At 36.9% G+C, this 4920-nt stretch overlaps 1 long non-coding RNA gene across 2 annotated transcripts in view; it reads left to right on the top strand.

Annotated features, from left to right (window-relative positions):
- LOC126406731 (uncharacterized) overlaps positions 1-4920 on the top strand; it is a 54554-nt gene that overhangs the window by 10418 nt on the left and 39216 nt on the right. The window lies entirely within an intron of this gene.

Here is a 4920-nt window from a genome sequence, read left to right as displayed (position 1 = left end):
AATCACACCACAGAGCGCCCTGCGGCTTTCAGTCACAAAAGCCACTGACCTGTGTGTTGTGTCCACACACAATCATGAGTGTTGAGCACTGATGTGTAAAATACAATTTCTCCGGCTCTGTACACGCAGCCTAAAGTAACAGTGTGGTAGACAGCTGTTCAGAATGATGAATATTAATCTAAATTTAATCGAGAGTGTGAGCAAAAAGCTTAAAACCTCACCAGTTAATAATCACTTAGCTACAGCATCATTTATTCTGACATGCTTCAATCACCAGGCACTAGTTAACACCGCTTTATCACAGACACATTCAAGCGGATGTTCCTAAGCAGCCAGATATTTATTGTGCAGATTTTTATATTGTACCGCAGAGGACTTCACAGCTGAATTACTGCTCCGACTGGATCATAAAGTATCGAGATTTCCTTCAGTGTATCCCTTTCCTTGGTGGGAGAAATTGAATTTCACAGCAGAATTTACAGCAGCCAGAATATACATGAACTGGGTTAAGTGGTGGCTGTTGACATCTCTATTTGCTCTCTAAATTGGCGCCGAAGCGTGTTTTGTTCATTATTTTGACAGTGGTGCAAGACGATGACAAGACAGATAAACATCAAGCTGGTAAAGTCACAAGTATCTTGGTCTAGGGCTGACTATTTTATAGTGTAAATACAATGCAGTAGTTTTTGTACAGATACCAACATTTTTTTTAGATACCATTTCTTTTTGTCTACATGACCCTGCTTTTATTTAACCAAGAAAGCCAAAATTCTCAAAAGATCATTGTTGTAGGCAAGCAGCCATACAATATGCCTGGATAAAATAGTGTCAGTTTGGTAAAATTGTGATTTAAGTCAGCAAATGAACCATCAAAAAAGAAATTAAGGAGATTCTGAATCAGACCAGACATTTGATACCAGCTTTCAGTACTTGACGGCTTTGATCCTTGGTGCTTCAAACCACTTGTAAAGGGAATATTCGATCTTTCACTGCAGCAAAATGTATTTACTCACAAAGCAGCAGATCTGTAGGTGAGACGTGATATTACTGGGTTATATTATGTTTGCATTTTTGTGTAAGCAGCATTTTATGCTGTAACTTGTCAAAATTAGGCAAAATGTAAGTTTTTTATACCGTTTGGTATTTTAATCTGTAACAGTTTATCTATAATGCATCATATTTCATAAACTGAGCATATATTCTGTGTGTAAAACCTTGATCTTAAAAGTAACTAGTAACTAAAGTTGTCAGGGGGTGTCGGTGGCTTGGTGGATAGAGCCAGCGCCCCATGTACAAGGCTGTTGCCGCAACGGCCTGGGTTCGACTCCACCATGGCCCTTTGCTGCATGTCACTCCCTCTCTCTCCCCCCTTCACACTTGACTATCAATTAAAGGCTAAAATGCCCCAAAAAATATCTTTTAAAAAAAAAAAACAAAAAAAAAAACTGTCAGAAAAATGTAGTGGAGTGAAAAGTGCAAGATGTCGTGGAGTGGAAGTAGAAACTAGCCTCAAATGGAAATACTCAAGTAAAGTACAATCATATCATAACCATAATCATACTTAAGTACAGTACTTGAATAAATATATGAAGTTTCTTTACACCACTGCTTCAAACTCAGTTGGTACCAAAATGAGGTACAACACACAGTATTTATAGAAAACACTGGACTGACTGGACCTTCAGATAATCCCAATATTGTGTTTAAGATATTCAGTCTTAATTATGTTTAGACATACATAATGTAAGGGGGTTTCAAGTAATTTCCAAGAGCTATTGAATCAAGAGGTTTATTGAAATAATAGTGGTATGAGTAGATGTGCTATTGTCTTTCTTTAATCAGCTGCTGCAGAGAGGTTACCAAGACACAATGTTGTAGCTCTGCTGAAAAAGGTATTACAGTATAAACACTATTAGATACCTTAAACTGTCTTGGCCACCACAAGGACGATGATTAACTCTATATTAAATTTAAATACTTGGACAAAAAAGTATTTTTTGGAGTGTTTTCACCATTGAAAACAACAGAGCAGCAGGTTTTAATAGAAAGACTTTACCTTTATGGAGTGAATTGTACTTTTTTGTTCTTTCTGTCTTCCCTTAGTTCGTAATTGTGCCCAGATTCTTCTGATGTGCCCTGTTTTCTTGGCAGCATTTTAAACACTGGTTAAAAAGCTCAGTGATACAGTAAATCAGCATGATTAGTACAGGATAGAGACATCCTTGACCTTAGAATCAGGTTAATATCCTGTGCATCTGCTTCGGTTTGTATTTTTCCTTTAAACTTTTTTTTTCTCATTTTATGTGTTCTTTGACATAAATTGTACAATATGGGTGACAGGAGGACATAATTTACCAGCAAAAAAAAAAAAGACAGCGGACATTGTTAGCATATCATGTCATAAGCTTTATTTCTACTGAGACAAACCCACAAAAGCATCTTAAAAAACTCACATGTTTTTTCTGGATTCTTGTGGAAAATATGTTTCATAAATGCTGCATGCAATAGACGGGAAGCCCAACTGGGATTTACTTTAAAAACAACTGCGCCGAAATACATTTTATTCAGTTATACAAAGTAAACAGAAGGCTTCAATTTAGGATTCTAGTTTATTTATTAAATCATCTCAGAAAAACACTGCATAACTGTTTTTAATGATGAAATTCAGCCATATGTTTTAATGCATGTCTTTAATTTAGACAAAAAATACAAGACTTCAAAATGTAGAAACGCTCTAAATGCACAGGTGCCACCTCTAGTAGTAATGGGAAGTGGCAGTTGACTTCACAAACAGCCTGTTGTAACTCCGAGAACCCAAAACCCTCTCCTCTCTGGCTGGGGAAGCTAATGTGCATATGTGAATAACAAGCAAACATAACTGGGTTTCAGCGTTGCCCTCTGCCGGGACACATTCCTCGCCGGTCCTGCTGCAGCCTTGTCATACCAAACAACATGTAAAAATGCGACCCATATGGTCTCCCTTCTCAAGAGGGACTGATTGAGCTGTATGGAAGTCATAGCCCACCCACAGAATACAAATAAGGAGAACCATATGTGGGGAGATGAATTAGGTAAACTGCACAACATTTTTATTAGATACAATTTCACTTGCCTTGTGGATGGACTGCAAGGTGACACTTTGAAAATAAACTTTAAGCCTCAGAAAGAAAAAGACCTCTGAGGCTAAATTGATAAAACACAGGCTAAGTTAACCAAATGAACAATAACTATTATGGTTTGTACTTGTTTTAGAATGACCAGTACGTGATAAACATAAGCATCATGTCAGTCATCTAACCTGCCTGCATTAACATTGACTGTACCACTAATTGAGCACATTAATGACAGTCACAATATAACTTTTAACTGGATGTGCTTTACAATAATATAAACTCCATTAAGACTGTGAACAAATGTTTAGTTTCACAGTTTATGAGTATGTTTGTGTAAAACCCAAATTTTCCTTCATGGACCGCATTTGATATTTATTTCATACACAAATGTTCCCATTCAGAACACTTGTTTACAAAATCAATAACTACTCAAAATACACTATAACTAAATCATTATGGGAAGTGTTCTACAAGGCCGGGAAGCCTTAAAGAGGTTTAGAAGCATTTGCAGAGGAAAATATGCATAGTTTAAAATAAGAAGTAGAGTTTTTATTCTTGTTGCTCATACATAATAAGGAAAAGATACTTTCCCCTCTCAGTATATCCAGATCAGTTTTGTTGCATGCTTTCCCAAACTCAGAAACTGTTGCCAATTATCTTGAGTTGCTTTGAATCTTTGAAGTTTATGGACTATTTAACATGGATGACTGAAGCATCACTCGACTAAAAGTGGGCTTTAATCATTATTGGAAAAAGAAAACAGACTTGTAAATATTGCAGCCTCTGTGAATAAGTCTGAGAACATTTTGAGGATGTCTAAAGCACGAAACCCTCTGACAGCAGGGGTGGGTGGTAACGCACATAAGTACATATGTGCTTTTTTAAGGGGACAAATACTCTTCATGCTGCTTTTTTTAATGTACTTCTACTCTTTACTTGAGTATATTTTTGAGCCAACAATATAGTTTTTACTGCACTACATTTGCTATTTGCACCTTTGTTACAACTAGTCTGTGCAAGTAGCTCCTCTTCTACCCTCCAACAGCACGTTAAAGTAAGTTGCACATACTGTAGGTGCAACTGTAGTTAGCTAGCTAAAATTAGCTTTGCTAATGTTTAATTTGTAATGTTAATCTTTGATGTTATGCTGAGAAAGAAAGGGGTAGAGAGGAAGAGATGGAGGTAGAGTGGAAGACTGCTCAGAAAAGGTTTATCAAGTGCTGTTTTTTCCCTTTTTTTCCACAAAGTAAAGTAATTTGTTCTTTGAGTGATTTATTAAACAGGTACTTTTTTACTTTTACTTAGATTGTCAATACTCTGCCCACCGCTGTCTGTCAGTGGTATGACATGATCACCTCTGTGTTTTTGTTTTGCAGTATTTCCCACTCGTGATGGTTCAGATTAGGTTTTTTAAAAAGACCTGAATCATCAAGCATTTGCACCTCTTGACAGCCAGCCAGCCCCAGCCTGCTGAGAGCCTCAAGATGATCTCACCTCACTAAATATATCACATTTACTGAACAAAAGAACATGTTCTTAACAGCCGCTCACGTGGACTTGTCTGTTTTCTCAATCAGGTTAGGAAAATAAACATGTTTGTGGTGGAAAAAAATCTTAATATCAGCACCTGGAACAACATGCTGACATTATGTAACTGTGTTTAGGTGAAGCCAACAGTATGTTGTGACATACACTATAAACCTGAGAGCGTGATGCATGAATAATTCACAAGAAACCCTTGATGAAAAGTAAACTGTGATGGGTTGTGACCTTTTTTGAGTATGTTTCAGAAGTGGAAGTGCTGATC

Source organism: Epinephelus moara, chromosome 19, assembly GCF_006386435.1.
Source record: "Epinephelus moara isolate mb chromosome 19, YSFRI_EMoa_1.0, whole genome shotgun sequence".
Lineage (NCBI taxonomy): Eukaryota > Metazoa > Chordata > Actinopteri > Perciformes > Serranidae > Epinephelus > Epinephelus moara.
Note: the sequence above shows the minus strand (reverse complement) of the source record. Positions and strands in the feature narration are given on the sequence as shown.